The sequence below is a fragment of the Nomascus leucogenys genome, chromosome 17 (assembly GCF_006542625.1).
Source record: "Nomascus leucogenys isolate Asia chromosome 17, Asia_NLE_v1, whole genome shotgun sequence".
NCBI lineage: Eukaryota > Metazoa > Chordata > Mammalia > Primates > Hylobatidae > Nomascus > Nomascus leucogenys.
Window position 1 is genome coordinate 3345542 of NC_044397.1, and position 18202 is coordinate 3363743.

Consider the following 18202-nt stretch of genomic DNA (forward strand, 5'->3'; position numbering starts at 1 on the left):
TGAAACCCTGTCTCTACTAAAAGTACAAAAATTAGCGGGGTGTGGTGGTGCACATATGTAGTACCAGCTACTTGGGAGGCTGAGGCACGAGAATTGCTTGAACCCAGGAAGTGGAGGTTGCAGTGAGCCAAGATAGCACAACTGCACTCTAGCCTGGGTGACAGAGTGAGACTCTGTCTCAAAAAAAAAAAAAAAAAAAAAAAAAAAGTAACCACTGAGCACTTACTATGTGAGCAGGTAGAATTGTAGATGCGTTATGTACATTAACTTACTTATTCCTCCTTTAAGCCCTCTGAGGTCACTATCACTATCAGTCCCAATTTACATATGAGGTTATAAAGGCATAGAGAAGTTAAAAACCGGCTGAAAGTTGCATAGCTAGGAAGTAGGAGAGCCTGGATTTGAACCCCTGCTGTCGAGCTCTGGAACCCACACTATTAACTATGATGTCATACCACCTGCCTCTCCATTTCCCGCTCGAAGCACACCTTCTGATTCCAGGAGAGCCAATCTGCCTGGTCAACCTAGGGATTCTTTCCACCATTAACCCCTCTGTATTTTAGAACCATGGAAAATCCAAATTGTGGGGGCAGGGGAGCTCTTGGTTCTGGTCCACATTTTCCACTATTCAGAGAAGCAAGGTGGCTTATTCAGGCTCACAAAGGGACTAGAGAAGGCCCAACTTGGAACTTCCATACTGCTTTTATTTTAAGTTTCTGAGCATCTTATTTATTATCCCCTCATTTCCCCACTTCTGATTTGGGACTTCCACAGTATCTCCCGTATTTCAGAAAGAAAAAAAGGTGTGTGTATTAATATATTTTAATACTAACAATGAATACATGTCTACACACACATACACTCAGTTATATAAATGACGATACACCCTCAAGCTTCTCCATAGTGATTTGTCTATCTTCAGTCAAACCCAACTTCACTTTTCCTGGGCTTCTAGCCACAGCATCCTTCCCTGGTTCTTGTTGATCTTATCTAGACTAGAAATGCGAAAGCAATGACACTGCCTCAAAGAGCTAAATACCTTAATATGACTGTGCTCATCTGTTACTAATGCCCAGTGAATGCAAACAAGGACTAACAAAGGCAAAGGGATAAACACATTTAAACCAGACCTATTTCCAAAGAAATAATTTAAAGATGGCTCAAACAAGCGCTTCAAACACACAAGAATAATGATTTCCCCATGGATACACTGTGTGCTTGCTGGCATTATAACTTTGGCCTTACATGCAGATTCCCATAAAAAGTTAGGAGCAAGATAAAAAGAAACAAGTAGTGTACAGTGGAGGGAAGCCATTGGTGTTGCAGCCAAATATCCCAACCCAAAACTGCCCAGCCGAGTCTGCTGTCTGGAGATTCCAGACACATTGTGCTGTCTACAGAAGCGCCATGTATGGACACTGGGACATATGAGAGAGGAATCCTAACTATTGCTTCCCTGTGATATTTTGGAATGAGCCTCTTAGCCTACCCACAGTGTAGGTTTGCTGATGTTCATTTGTTTCCTTTTTGCAGAGAGAAACACCAAAGCAAATATGCAGCTGGAGAGTTGGGGAATGGCCTGGTCTCTCTGGGTGAGACCAGGGTGACAGGGGAAACATTTGTTTCTGACCCTAGTGCAGTCCACCCTTTTGCCTCTCTGAACCATTGGAAACCAAGAGATGAGTAGGCTGGCCCTGATTCCCGAAGGCTACTTTTAGGCTTTCTCACCACCCTCACAATAGCCCATATTTTAGCAGGGGTCTGTCAGTGGTTGGAGTTGGGGTTATCTTAGGAAAAATCAGTGCAGCCAGCTCTATTTTGACCTGCCTCAAGCCTCCCACTGGAGACATCATCATGGATGGCAACGCTCCTTGAAACCATTGCCTTTTGCCTAAGATTTCCAGGCTCTAAGGGTCCATCAAAAGTGACGAGCTGTTTTCAGTATTTCAAGAAAGCTAAAACAAAACCAACCGACCAAGAAGAACCCTACCTCTTCCATATTAAGACTGCACATTTTGAGTAAAGAATAGGTTTCTTTGCTTATGGCTAAAATTATATCAACTCGGAACATCATAATGCTATTCAGTCCTGTTCATAAGTGTTGATTGGCTATTTATGGCTACTTTGGATTTGCTGAGACTTCTTTATGGCATTGGACCTGGCTACCAGAGCCCCTGCCAAGTTTCTCCTTTTCTCCCAGTGTGTATCCTTCCCAGTTCCTCACTGCTCACTTAGGTTTCCAAGAGATACAACACTTGCTTCATCCGATGTGGAAGCTGCTGAATTCTGTTCTCTCTCCCAAGCTTGGGTTCCCAGTTTACCCTCTACACGCAGATGAGAGACTAGAGAGAACACAAGAATGAGGACTTTCCTGGCCTCCTTGTCTTCTCCAAAGGTCTCATCAGCAAGGAGGATTGGTGGGAAACTCAACAGGGCTTTATCCTCCAAAGGCCTCGGTGTGGGTCCTGGATATACACCAAGGCGCCTTACTGAGATGCTTAGAGTGAGGCAACAAGCTGTGAGCCAATCAGGAGTTCCAATACTGAAAGGACTCTCACCCATGATTTGATCAGGCTAAACTATGGATGCAGAACGATGGCCAAAGCTGAACTACTAATCACAGAAAGTGTGTAAAGGGGTACTGCTGGTGAGACTGGGACCCACTGTCTCATCCGCAGCTGCTCCACCCACTAGCATGGAATCAGGAGGTTTGTCTGACCCCTTGGGAGATGGTGCACTCAGACCCAGGACCTCATGTGCCACTGTTGTGTGCTACAGGTTTGAGGAAGAATAAAAGCCAAGGATCAGAATGGGGCAAACGCAAGAAAGAGACTTGGTTTATCTAAAAGGGATCAAATTCCAAAAGACAAGTAGAAAGGGAAATGTGGATTCTGTATCTCGCTAAAGGGAAAAGAATTTTGGGGTGAGTTCAGAAGGTTCGCAGGCTCTAGACTCTGGCCTTGACCCATGTCTTAGGTAGAGTTCCCGAGGAGCGGACCTGAGAATTTATGTACGAGTAATTTATTGAGAAATTATGGGCCAGGCATGGTGGTTCACACCTGTAATCCCAGCACTTTGGGAGGCTGAGGCGGGCGGATCACTTGAGGACAGGAGTTCCAGACCAGCCTGGACAACATGGTGAAACCCCATCGCTACTAAAAATACAAAAATTAGCCAGGTGTGGTGGTATGTGCCTGTAATCCCAGCTACTTGAGAGGCTGAGGCAGGAGAATCTCTTGAACCCAGGAGGTGGAGGTTGCAGTGAGCCAAGATTGAGCGACCACATTCCAGCCTGGGCAACAGAGTAAGACTCTGTCTCAAAAAAAGAAAAAGAAAAAGAAATTACTCCTGGGTATACCCATAAGGGAGTGGGAGTTCTGGGCAGGGAAGTAGAGAAAAAGAAGCAAGGAGCCAACTCAGGTGCAGGTCCAGCGGGGGAAGGATTCAGCCTCATGGTGCGCGGGCCCTGCCTCAGAACTTGCAACCTGAGGCCAATGATCTAAACTTCTATGTTCCCTACTCTGCAGTCATGGCTTAAGGGCTTTTGAGGGTGAGGAGAGGGCCAGAAGCAGACCTTCCAGCTCTTGTGTGAGATGCCAAAGTGGCTCCAGTAACCAGAAGACAAGCCTCCAAAGAGGAAGTACAGAAGCAGGCAACTGAAATCACACCTACACAGGTAGCAGGTGTGCAGAGGAAGGGTGGGAAGGGCACCCAGGGGACCATCTGGGAGCCTTGACATTGTCTCAGCCTTATATTGAGGTCAGATCACAGCCATGATCCAGCTACCCTACCTGGATTCTTTCTGACCTGGCCTTTCTGGCTGCCCAAGCTCTGGGTCTTGGGTTTGGAACTGACCTCTCAGACTCTGACCTGAATATCCCATCCTCCCACCCCCTCAGTTAGGACCTGGAGGGTTGGTGGTCTGCCCTAGAAGTGCCCTTGCTGAGGCAGAAGCAGGACCGACAGGAGCCCAGCTCCTATTCACACTGCCCTGCCCTTCGGAGCCACATCCTTAATCTTACTGTAGAGACCAGTAAGGAATGTCCGGTTCTGTTTACGCAGCAGGTGTTACACATGCTGAACATTCAAATCCTGATTATCTGCCAGGTAGGATTATTCACACCACTGTTCCCTCCCACCGTCATGTTTACAGAGGTGTTTCATTTATATGTGTGAGTTTATTTATTTTCTGGGTTTGTCAGATGAAAAGGTAGAAAATAATAAATCAGTGACTTATGGATACATGATTTTGTTGAAGGAAGAAATCCATTTTTATTAAAGAGCATACTTCAGTGATATTAATTCCAGGCTTGTTTACATTGATGATAATGATGATGATAATAATTATTATAACAATGCAGCTAGTGTTTTGTGTGCCATGCTCAGTGGCGCATATGAGTTATGTTGTTGTCATTTCTATCATTTCCATTTTTCAGAGGAGGAAATGGAGGCACAGAGAAGTTAGGTAACTTGATCATAACCACATAGCTACTAAGGCATAGCAAAGAGATTCAAACCCAGGCACGTCACCCTCCTGAGTCTGCCTTCTAGTCACATTACTGTCTGATGTTGGCCGCTGCTACAGATATGTGTATAGCCCAATAAGTTTCATAAAACCAAACCAGCAGAATTATTTCTGCCACGGACTCACACTTCAGCAGCAAAGTGGAAAGGTGCCCCAGGGACACTTAAGGTTAAGAATAAAGCGGACAGAGCTCTGACCCTGTAAGTGGCTGTGATCTGACCTCATTATAAGGCCAATGATAGTTTTATGCCCAACCTGACTAGAAACGCGGACCACTGAACAATTGATGAAAACTCCATGAATAGACAAATATGATACTAGCTCAGCTTCAACTTGTTTTTTGTTTGTTTGTTTGTTTATGCCCCCAGTTTTTTCCAGCATGTATTTACTTTTTGTTAGCTTCAAAGGGAAATTGAGGAAAAAATGTGGGGAATAAAGAGAATGGGGAAGCCCGCTGGTAGTCACTTTGTTGATTATCTCACACACACACTGGGGGACACACTCAGATAGAACGATAAGAATGCTCACATTGACATTCCTACACATCAGATCATGGCACTCAGAACATGGGGCCTTCCTGTTATAAGGAAAGGGCATGGCCTAGAAACGGATGAAGATGCTACTCTGTAGAGAAAGGGAGGAACACTTTATGAAGTTCAGGTGTTATTTTTTAAAGTGATAACCACAGAAAGTCAATCTGACTTGTTTGGAAAGGCTTACTCTTAATCTTTCAGAAATGACTACTTTCTACTAAAAAGGGAGACTTGGGGGAAATAAAGAAATAGTTTTCTGTGGGTGATTTATAAAGCCAGCTATTTCTGGGGATTAAGACTGTCCACCTTGGTTTGAATTATTTGATTATTTAAAGACTTGAATGAGCATAAGGCAGTTAATTTGTCAGCTTTCTGGTTGACCTCCATGTCATCATGTCCTTTCCAGATGAGCTCTGGCAAGATTTATCTGGGGTGGCCCCTCAGTTGAGCTCAAGCCTGCAACAGCGCTTAGCTCCTCTTCCTCCGGACAGGCCCCTCCTCGGGGTCTTTCACAATGGTTGCCTTTGAGTACAGAGATCCTCAGTCATGCAGGCCTCTGTCTAATGTCTCTGAGGAAAATGCTGGAATCCCTCAGAACAGAGCGGAACTGGAGGGGGAGGCGTCATTATCCCAGAGCGGGCTGTAAATTGTGCTGTTAGTCTGTAAAGCAATTAGGTCTGGGGAGTGTAATGCGATCCTTTTGTGGCTGTTGTGGCCCCTGCAGGGCTGTTGTTTCTCCGTGGGCACTGAGTTTCTCAGGCCAGGCGGGTGTCCTGAGCTCCCTAACTCCAATGGATGCTCCAAAAATAGGTCGGCTTTCTCTTCTCAGTTGAGCTGCTGTGTGTACAAAGGCCTGCACTTGGTTTTCAAGGACCTGACTTCAAATCTCAGCTTTGCTTCTTTCTTGCTGTTTGATCTGAAGCTATAGCTATTTGATATGAAGCTATATATAGACCAGTCACTATAGCTCTCCTGAGTGAGCCTCAGTTGCCTTAAATAGGCCTCCTCACCTCTCTTGCACCCAGATTTAGCAGAACTGTGCAAGGCCTGGCACAGGTGCCACGTGCATTCACTTCAGTCCATCTGGTCCCTGCACGGTGTGGCCGGCGGCCACTGGGTTGGTCGCAGCCATGCTCGGAAGGTCTGCCAGCATTTCTGTCTGCTGCTTCAGAATCCTGGCTGGCCTGAGACCTTCTCCATGTTCTCCATGTTTGTCTTTCCCCTCCCTTGTCTGTGGAATTCTAGCTGTGTCCTTAGCACCCTGTGTAAAGTAGGTCACCCCCGCTATTCTCTATCACAGTGGTCTGGCTGTTTCCTACATACCACTTAACTATAATTTTAATTTCATTTGTTTATTTCTTTTCTATCTTCCCCACTAGACTGTGGGCTTCACGAGAGTGTGACCTTAGTTGCCTTGTCACACTAGCACAGCGCATGGCACACAGTGACTGCTCGGGGCTCGGGAAATATTTTGCAGGTTGAATGAATGAAAAATGATACACACCCGATAAGGAAGTCAACAGGCAGATTAGGGCAGATGCTCTCCTCCTTGCTTACATGAGGGCAGAGTCACGTCCCTGGAAGGTCCAACAGGGTGGCTTCTTCCCTGGTTACTCCTGGTACATTCTCACACCCTATATGCCACAGCCTTGGAATCCCTACCCATGGACTTCTTGTATTTGAACAAGAAGCACTCGCCTATTTTGTTATGCTACTGTTATTTTGGATCTTTTGCTATATGCAGCCAAAACTTACTTAGCTGGTGCACCAGGGAATTTGTGTTCAAAGGCAGTTCCACTGGGCTAGAGGCTGCTTTGGGACAGCAAATAAAATAATAAGGCGCCTGTGTGTGTTTGGTGGTGGGAGGAGGGGGAAGAATTTATCCAGTCCTGGGTGCGGGAAGGAGTCTCTTTTCCCCAGTGAAAGAAGCAGCTTTAGGAAGACTCTTGATTCGCTGCACATTAAACCAATTCTTTGCACTGTGTGGACTCTAGTACACATTTGTTTTAAATTATTCCCTAATTGTTTAAGTGTCTGTGGTGTCTTTGCTCTTAACTTAGGGCCTGGAGAGTAAAAGGAGGGACTGTCACTGCCCCCACCCCTGCACACCCAATGGGGACCCTCCTGGAGGCTCCCCTTACTAGGCTTGATGAGATGCTGCTTGACTAGAAAGCCAAGACTGTAGAGTGTGAGAAATGGAACGACCACGGGGCTTCCCATCTAATCCTCCAAATTCCAAGCCCAAACTTGGCGTTGTGTTGGGAAATCTGACTGTTTTGCTTTTGTGGCAATGCTAACATATACCTCATTAGTCAGTTTGTCTTAAAATCCACCCACTCTTCAAAAGGCCAGGGCTTAAAATAGTTTTGTTGTATGTGTGGGAACTATTGCCAGGGCTTTACTAAATACTAAAAACCCCTTTCAGGTCTTTGCTGGACCCACTTCTGGTGCAAAAAGCTGCAGAGATTTGGCTGATGCTCTCTCTGCTGGGATTATAGGTGAGCTCTCATGGCTGCAGGGAGGGAGGGACACACATCAAATGGCTGTTTGGAGTCAACATACAGTCTTAGACTGTCAGACATGGGAGAGGCCCAGGAAATCATGGAGATCAGCCCTATTGTTTTACACCTGAGATAACAGAGGCCCAGAGATGGCGCATGACTTGCCCCAGGCTCTCACAGATTGAAATGGCAGAGTGGTCACTTAAACACATGCTAGGTTTGCTCCTCTTCTGCTGTACCTCAAGTCAGAGGCATATAGAGTCCGACTTTCATATTGAATCGACAGTCCTCTCATGAGCCTCATGCACAATCTCTTCCTATCCAAATCCAGTGACATCTGCATTTTTGTCATCTGTAAGAAAAGCGAATCGTTTGTTGAGTCCCCACTTTGTGCCTCAGCCCTGTTCTTACACATGTAACTCATTTGATCTTTTTTTTTTTTTTTTTTTTAAGATGGAGTCTCGCTCTGTTGCCCAGGCTGGAGTGCAGTGGCATGAGCTAGGCTCACTGCAACCTCTGCCTCACAGGTTCAAGTGATTCTCCTGCCTCAGCCTCCCAAGTAGCTAGGATTACAGGCACCCACCACCACGCCTGACTAATTTTTTTGTATTTTTAGTAGAGATGAGGTTTCACCATGTTGGCCAGGCTTGTCTTGAACTCCTGACCTCAAGTGATCCACCTGCCTCGGCCTCCCAAAGTGCTAAGATTACAGGTGTGAGCCACCACGCCCAGCTGATTTGTTCGATCTTTACACCAATCTTATAAGGTCGGTGTAACTGTTAGATAACTATTATACCTATTAGTGGTTATAATTAATAGATAAATTTTATTATCCCCTCTTGGAGAGGTTAAGTTATACGTGACATGCCCAACTAACACATCTTAAAAAGGATGGGACTTACATTTCAGTCTAGGTATTAGCGCAGTCTGACTCTAGAATCCCTAGTCTTAACCACTGTATTATATAGCCTTGCAGACTTTTCACCTTTCTGTTCCAGGAACTTAGTACTGCTCACCAAACATCAATAGACCATGTCTAGCTAGGCACAGTGGCTCAAACCTGTAATCTCAGCACTTAGGGAGGTCAAGGTGGATGAACCACATGAGCTCAGGAGACTAGCCTGGGCAACATGGCAAAACCCTGTCACTACAAAATTAACCAGAAATTTGCTTTTTATTGCTAAATAATGTTCTATTATATGGATATACCACGTCTTATTTGTTCCTTCACCAGCTGATAGACACTTAGATTATTTTCAGTTTTTGGCTATTATGAACAGTGCTCTAAGGAACATTCACATACATGTTTTTGAGTGGATATCTCTTTTTATGTCTCTTCGGTTTGTTCCTAGAAGAGGAATTTCTGGGTTAAATGATAAGTTTGTATTTAAGGTTTTAAGAAACATCCAAACTGTTTTTATATTTTCATTAGCAATGTATGAAGGTTCCAGTTTCTCCATATCCTTACCAACACTTATTATTGTCTGTCTTTTTATTGCAGTCATTCTAGTGGGTGTGTAGAGGTATCTTATTGTTGTTTTAATTTGCATTTCCCTGATAATGATGTTGAGGATCTCTTCATATACTTATTAGCCATTTGTGTAACTTTTCTGGTGAAATGTCTATTCAAACCTTTCACCCATTTTCAAATTGGGTTGTTTGTCTTCTTATTGAATTGTAAGAGTCCTTTATATTTCTGGATACAAGTCTTTTATCAGATAAATAATTTGAAAATATTTAATCCATATATGGCTTGCCTTTTTATTTTTATTGTCTTTCCATTTTCAGTGTCTCATGAAATGGAAAAATTTTAAATTTTGATGAAGTCTAGTTTATTAATTTTTTCTTTTATGAAGTGTGCTTTTAGTGTCATATCTAAGAATTCTTTGCTAAGTCCAAGATCACAAAGATTTTTCTCCTGTTTTTATCCTAAGAAGTTTTATAGTTTTATTTCTTTCATTTAAGACTATGATCTATCTGAGTTAATTTTTTTTCATGTGGGTTTCCAATAGTCTCAGAACTCTTTGTTGAAAAACTATCATTTTCCAATAGAACTGTCAAAAATCAATTGTACAGAAATGTAAAGTTTTATTTCTAAACTTTAATTCTGTTCCAGTGATCTATAATATAGATCATGTGTGGATTCTATATGCTCATTCTTATATGCCAAACACCACACTGTGTTGATTATTGTGGCTTTATAGTAAGTTATGAAATCACATAGTATAAATCTTCCAAGTTTGTCCCTTATTTTCAAATTCATTTTCCTTATTCTGTATCATCTGCATTTCTATATAAATTTTCAATAAATTTGCTAATTCTTTCTTTGCTAAAACACAAAAACAACCAAAAAACTCTGTTGAGATTTTTATAGGATGTGCACTGAGTCTATAGATCAATCTGGGAAGAAATGGCATTGTAACAATATTGAGTGTTTTAATCCATGAACATTTAGAAGTGTATTGTTTAATTTCCAAATAATTGAAGATTTCCCAAATTTCTTTTTGTTGTTGTTTTATAATTTAATTCCTTTGTGGTCAGTTTATGATTCAAATCCTTTAAAATTTATTGAGACCTCTTTTATGACCTAGTATATGGTTTTTCTCCTGAAGAATGTTCCAGGTGTGCTAGACTAGAAATAGTATTAGCGACAAAGAAGATGTTTCATAATGATAAAATGGTCATCCAATGGCTACAGAATACATATGGTTTTCAAGCACATCTGAAACATCCTTCAGGAAATACCATATACTAGGCCACAAAACACACACACATACACACACACACACACACACACACCCATCAATCCATTGGTGCTGCTATAACAGAATATAGTCATACATCACTTAATGACAAGGATATGTTCTGAGAAATGCATCATTGGGTGATTTTGTCATTATGCCAACACCCTAGAATGTACTTATATAAACCTAGGTGGTATAGCCTACTATACACCTATGCTATATGGTATAGCCTATTGCTCCTAGGCTACAAACCTGTACAGCATGTTACTGTATTGAATAATGTAGGCAATTGTAATAAAATGAAAATTTTTGTGTATCTAAACAAGTCTAAACATTGAAAGTGTACAGCAAAAATATGGTATTATAATTTTATGAGACCACTGTCATATATGCAGTCCATTGCTGACTGAAATGTCATTATGCAGCATGTGACTATACCTGAGATTAGGTAATTTATAAAGAAGAGAAATTTATTTTCTCATAGTTTTGAAGGCTGGGAAGTCCAAGATCAAGGTACCAGAAGGTTTGATTGTCTGAGAACTAAAAGGGAGAAATGCCTTCACATGGCAGAAGGTGAAGGGCAAGCTAGCCAAATGTTGCATATGGCCTCCTTTATAAAGGCCTTAATCCCCTTCATGAGGGAGGATCCCTCATGGCCTAATTACCTCTTAAATATCTTGTCTCTTAATACTACCACTTTGGTAACATCCGAATTTTGGAGGGGATACAGTCAAAGCATAGTGTACAGGAGCACACACACACATACACAAAATGTTAGTTGTGTCAAGTTGGTGATAGAATTGTTCAAGTCTTCTAAATCCTTGATGATTTATCGTCTAGAACTTGATCAATTATTGAGAGTCAGATATTGAATTCTTCAACTTCTATTGTTGAATTCACTATTTCTCCTTTCAATTCTATCAGTTTTTACTTTATGAATTTTGGGGATTCTGTTATTTGTTACATCTTCTTGATGTATTGACCATTTTCTAAATTGTGAAATATCCTTCTTTGTCTCTGAAACTATTTTGAGTTTCGAAGTCTATTTTGTTTGATAATAATACAGCCACTTCAGTTCTCTTATGGATATGTTTGCATTATACATCTTTTTCTATTCTTTTGCTTTCAACTTACTTGTGACTTTGAACCTGAGATATGTTCCTCACAGGTGGCATATAATTGATTCCTGCTTTTAAAATACAATCTAAAAATCTCTGCCTCTTGTTTTTTTAGACCATTTATACTTAATGTACTTATTTTTATAGTTGGATTTACATTTGCCATTTTGCTATTTTTTCCCATGTCTCCTATTCCTCCTTGACTGCTTGCTTTGTGTATTAAATAAAAATTTAAGGGTACCATTTTGTTTTATGTTTATTTTTAGCTATGTTTTGGTGTATTTTGCCTAAATTTTTGAAGAACAGTTTTGCTGGATATAGAATTATTGGTTAACAATATTTTCCTTTCAGCACTTAGAATGTCATTTCTCTGCCTTCTGGCCTCCATTGTTTCAGATGAAAAGTCAGCCATTAATCATACTGATGCTTCTTGTGCATGATGAATTATCTTTCTTTTGCTTCTTTCAAGATTTTCTCTTTGTCTTTCAAGAGTTTATGGTATGTCTAGGTCTAAATTTTTTATTTATCCCACTTAGAGTTTGTTGAGCTTCCTGGATCAGTAGATTAAAGATTTTCATCAAACTTTGGAAATTTTATGCCACTATGTCTTCAAATGTTTTCACTGCCTCTTTCTATTTGATATCTCCTGGGACTCCCATTACATATATTTTGGCACAATTTATGTTGTTCCACAGGTCTGGTCTGTGATTGTCCATTTATTTTTCTTCATTTTTTTCTTCCTTGTTCTTCAGATTGGTAATTTCTATTGATCCATCCTCAAGTTCAATGATTCTGTCTTCTGCCATCTTGAATTTTCTACTGGGTAGTAAATTTTATTTTAGCTCTATTTTTCAACTCCATAATTTTTATTAGAATTTATTTCTTTTAAAATAATTTCTGTGTCCTAATTTAGAATCTCTACTTGTTGATTATTGCTCCTCTTTGTTTTCATTCTTTAAACATTGCTTTCTTTAGTTCTTTAAACATATTTATAGTAACTGCTATGACGTCTTTGTTTTTTTTTTTTTTTTTTTTTGAGATGGAGTCTCACTCTGTTACCCAGGTTGGAGTGCAGTGGCGCACTCTCGGCTCACTGCAAGCTCCGGCTCCCGGGTTCACACCGTTCTCCTGTCTCAGCCTCCTGAGTAGCTGGGACTACAGGCACCTGCCACCATGCCTGGCTAATTTTTTGTATTTTTAGTAGATATGGGGTTTCACCATGTTAGTCAGGATAGTCTCAATCTCCTGACCTCATGATCCACCCGCCTCGGCCTCCCAAAGTGCTGGGATTACAGGTGTGAGCCACTGTGCCCGGCGTAAGTCTTTGTTTTCTAAAGCCAGCATTTGAGGACACTCAAGACAGTTTGTATTGATTTAATTTTTTTTGCATATAAATCACACTTTACTATTTGTGTGTCTTGGAATTCTTTTGTTGAAAACTAGACATTTGGGATAATCTGTTACGACAGCTCTGGATTCTGATATTTCTCCCCCTGAAGGTTGCTGTTTCATTCATTTGTTTTATAACTTGCCTGGGCTGAATCAGTGAAATCTGCAGCATGTGAACAATTATGTCTCAGCTCAATTTTGTTTTTAATATTCAAATTTTTATTTATAAGATTGCCTTTCTAAGGGTCATCTTTGTATCTGCCTAGTATAGTGGTCAGCCAATAATTTGACTCAGTCACAGGCTAGAACACCAAAGATTTCCACTATTCTTACCTAAAGTTTAGCAGTTTTTAAAGTATAAATACTTCTCAGATTATTATACGCCTTTGATTGATTTCCAGGGTGCTGAAATGGTTGTTTTTGTTAATTGTATCTAGATTTATAGTTGCTTTAGGGGGTATAAGCTTTGTTGATCTCCTTACCTAAGCCATAGCTAAAAGTTCTTCCTTCCACAGGAAAGTAGTTACTTGACTGGTACACTTGTAAAATGGCTTTATTAGACTCTTTCTTCTGTGAGCTCTTTGGTGGGTTCTTGAGAGCCTATTCAGTTGGGCCCTTCTAACTGAAACCCCTATGACATTGGCTGTGTATTCTCTTCCTCTAGCTGCTTCTTTCTTACTTGGCTGGGTTTTTCAATGGTCCACTTCACACTAACTCTCAACATCACGGTCCCATAATTTTTTCAGGTAGTCCTTTCGGAAAAGATCTTGAAAATAGTTCCTGGCTCACTTTCTCTTCATGTGGCCCACATATGGTCCTCAGGAAACGTGCATTAATCCTTGTCCTGGCAAGCTCAAGGAGTACCAGCCTTCCCAACAAAGCAACTACTCTTTTTTAATCCACCACCAAATCAATCCACCATCTGTGTCTCTTGTCTTCTAGATTTCCAGGCTGGAGTCCAACACTGTCCATAATTTCCAACTTTAGGGAGCACTTAGTGAGGTCCTTAAGTCATCTCCTTGAAGCTCTCCTCAATGTGGGAATGGGGAAAAAATTCAGTACAGTTCTCTCAAAGAAATCCTCCTCATAAAATTCTTTCTCAACCCCCTCACTTCCAATTCTTTTTATAAACTCCTTGTAGGAAGGGATTTTTGAAGGCATAAAACTGGTTCCCAAATATTTCCTTTTGAAAATCTGCTTCTTACTCCGAAACATTATTTTAGAATTTCTTATCTATTGTATCTTGTTGCCCCATTAAAACTTCCCATTTGGCATTCTATTACACTTGTGTTTATTTTTAGAGACTTCTTCTGGTCCCTTTCAGACTAAACACTGTTTCTTAAAGCTATGGGATATTCATAGATATTACGTGAAAAATGGGACCTAGGAAAAAATAACTTTGGGGAATAAACACTGTGGTAAGCAAAGGTAGGCAGATCTCTTTTGCTATAGGAATTCTCAAATTCTTCAGTATGTTAATATGAACTATGAAGTTACAAGTAGGGCATATAGACTATAGATTTTATAAAATTATTTGACCATGAGGACCCCTTCCCTACCTTTTTTGAAAACTGTTTCAAAGGATTAGCATTCTATAGGAGGTATTTTGGAAATATTAGCCTGGAAGGTACCAGCGGAAAGGAAAGGTATATTCTTCATCCAGAAAACTCGCCTAAGGGAGACAACATGTTATTGTCCTTCACCTACTCCTAATCTTGGGAATTCTGAAAGTTGCATGTGTTTTTATGTTTTTTCTTTTTTTAAAACTTGATTGTGGTAAAGCTTAATGGCGTAGTCCCTCCACTAGACTATGAATTCCTTGTGGAGAGGAACCTCGTCTTATTCATCTTATATCTCCAGGCTTTATGAAAGTGCCTGGCACCTAGCAGGACTGAATGAGCAAAAGTGTTAGTGGAGGGTTTCTTTACTTCTTCTTTTAAAGAAAGTAAGAAAGGTCTCCACACTGGGGTCCCAAACCACCGACATGCAATAGTCAGACAAGCCTATTGGGTGCTTGTGAAACCTGCCAGTGTGTGAAAATCTGTGCTTATAAATATTTGGCATGCAGAAGAATGTGTATGCAAATTAAATGTGCAAATGTCCTGTGCTCTTTCAAAGGGCAACCAGGGTGAGTTTTCTTTTTCTTTATATCTGTGAGTGTGATTGTGTACACATAGCTTAAGAGACGAGTTGCTAAGAACTTTCTGAAAGAAATGAATGGGATAAAACAGATTGCCAAGTTACTGAGTGGTAATTAAGAACAGATTCTTAACATTATCACTTTACCATTTTTAAACTATTTTCCTTTAAAAGACAAAACCACTGAATGATGAAATGTGTCATGCTTCTCCTGATGTCCCTGAGTCTTTGCTCAGTTGCACATGCATCCATATGCCAGTTCAAAGTCACACATCCTGAACATTGTAAGCAGTCTCAAACTATTTTTCAATGGAGAAAAATGTGTATGTGTGTGTCTGTGTGTGTCTATGTGTGTGTGTGTACGTGTGTGTGTGTGAGACCCATCATCACCCCCAATATAGATCACCTGGGGAAACTTATTTCTTTTAAATATTCCAAAATATAATTTTACCCTGAAGCTAACTGGGATACTTGGCCCTGAGCATTATTTTTCAAAGGATTTTGAGCTACTGAAAATGGGGTATAATGGAAGTTTTGTATGTGATCATGACAGTGCAAGTACCCTGGCTCCAGAAATACCAAAAGTGGTGGTGGCTATTAGCAGGAATGGCCTTTGCAGACTGGGGACCTTGGGCTCTGATCACAGATTGGCAGGAGGATGGTCAGAAAAGAATTCCACCCCATTTCCCACCCACTTTGGCACTCTACTCACTGTGCGATAGTCCCTCTCAATTTGGCCAGGTGTGGTGCAGTGGGCCAGAGTTGCCTTGCTGGCCTTTGAGGGAGGCCACATGCCAGATTAGACATACGCATGGCCTGCCTGTCTGCGGGGGTGGAGGGCCGCCGCCACTATGTCCTGGAATTGTGTGTCTTGTGGTTAAACACTTGGGGTTTTGACGTAGGCAAGGCAGCAGAGCCGACCCTCAAAGCTGCTGCAAACAACCTGAGAAGCCTTCTCAAAAATGCGGTCCTGCTCCTTGGGAGGAGATGGCCTTTATGGGGGCAATTTTCTGATTGCTGCCTATCTGCTGCGCTCATGTCTGAGCCAGGGGAGATTTCTTAACTCCAGGCAAAGAGGTTTGCAGAGAGCTAGATGCCAGAAACCTGTACATTAACGTTGAATACATTCTTAAAATTAACTCACAGAGGAGCTGCGTGTGTTGGGTGGAGGGAGTGGGTACAGAGGTAGGAAAGAGGGCAAAGAGAAGAAAAGGCATATGAGAACAGTGGTCATCTGTAAGGTACAAATATTCTGCAATTTAATCCTTACTCTCGCACCATGGGATTGATCCTTCTATTAGTCTGAATTTTGCAGAGAAGTGAAATGATGCTCTTACTTACAAGAGCCAGAGCTGGAATTAGAAACCAGGTTTTTCTCATGCTATATTCTGGGGTCATTTCTACCACATGACAATGAGGACCTGAAATATCTTCAAGTTGTTGGGACATGCAGTTCATGTTCTATTGATAAGTACATACTTTCAGGAAGAAATTGTGGTAGCCATGGGCTTTTTCTCTCTTTAGCTGTATCCTTGGAAGTTACTGTGAGATAATAGAAGTCCAGGAGTCCTGTCCTGAACAATGGAGGTTGTATCCCTTACTAGAAGTGACAGAAGCAGGATAGGCCCCAGAATCAGGCTCATGATCAAAATACCTGATGTGTGATGTGTCTGTGCTGAATGGGGTCCAGTTCAGGACAAGTTGCTTCTGCCTTCTAGGCATTAACAGCACACCTGATAACAAAGTTTGACACCTCCCCGAACAGAGTCTAAGAGCCAGCAGATTGATACTGACCACATAAGTGGTAGGATGAAAAAGACTTTGAAATTTTGAGGCATAATTTTCCTTCCGAGTTTCAAAAGGACTTATTGAGGTAGAGGCTTTCCATTTATTTTGCTTCATTTGAACTTTACAACAATACTTTAGGGTGGAATAATTTCCATCCCATGTTGTTGTTGAAGAACACTGTATTTTTTAGGATTCTCCTACTAATAGGAGATTCAGAGAAACAACCAACAGGATGTAGTATATGAATATTGAGAGAGAGAGAGAGACTGATTTTAAAGAATTGGCTTATGTAATTATGGAGGCCTGGTAGTCTAAAATCTGGAGGGTAGACCAGCAGGGGTAGACCAGCAGGCTGGAGACCCAGGGAAGCGTTGCAGTTGGAGTCCTGAGGCAGTCTGCTGCCACAGTTCCCTCTTGGGAGGTGGGGGTCAGTCTTTGTTCTATTAAGAATTTCAGTTGATTGCATGAGGCCTACCTACATTATGGAGGGTAATCAGCTTTACTCAAAGTCCACCAATTTAAATAGTAATCTCATCCAAAACCACCTTCCCAGAAGTATCCAGAATAATGCTTGATCAAATATCTGGGCACTGTGGCACAGCCAAGTTGACACATGAAGTTAACCATCACAAAAACTAAGCTTGAGAAAGTTTCCTGCCATGCTGAGGTCACACAGCAGTGAGAGGCAGGGCTGCGGATTTAACCAAGGTCTTTGGTTCAAACACTTGCTGTAGTCCACAACAGTAAATCAGAGAAAGGTATATGTTATTTGCAGAGAGTCACATATTGATTAGATGACATATTCATGGGGCCTTCATTTATTCTTCAGAAAGTCTTTACGGAGTGCTATCATGGTCCATGCAGTACTAGACTAGGATCTCTACCCCTGGAGAGTGAGCAAGTGACTTTTGTGAAGCCTGCTTCTTACCATGATAGGCTGGGCCTTGGAAGTATACAGTGAGCTTTGGAAGCCAGGCCAACCATAATGTGCTATTTGAGAATCTTTCATCAAGCAGGTACAATTCTCCAGATGAGTAGTGTGCTACACAGGGCCTCACTGTATGTTCCGGGAACATTCCTAGAATATGCAGGTGAAGAAGGATGAAACCCCTTTCTTGGGGATCTTGAGAATAGGAGAGACTCCCACATTAGGACCCTGTGAGTGACAGGGCTGGGGGTAGGGAGTGAATCGGATGATCTTCGAGCGGCCCTACTACTTCATGGACTCTTCAGGGCTCGCCAACCTCAAAAACAGCTCCTCACACTGAGAGCCACATATTTTATGAATTTCACTTGCTCCTCATCCCAATAGAACCTAATTAAGAATGCTTGGGGGCTAGGCACAATGGCTCACACCTGTAATCCCAGAGCTTTGGCCTCTCAAGTTGAGAGACTTGCTTGAGACCAGGAATTTGAGATTAGCTTGGGAAACACAGCAAGACTCCATCGCTACAAAAAAAAAAAA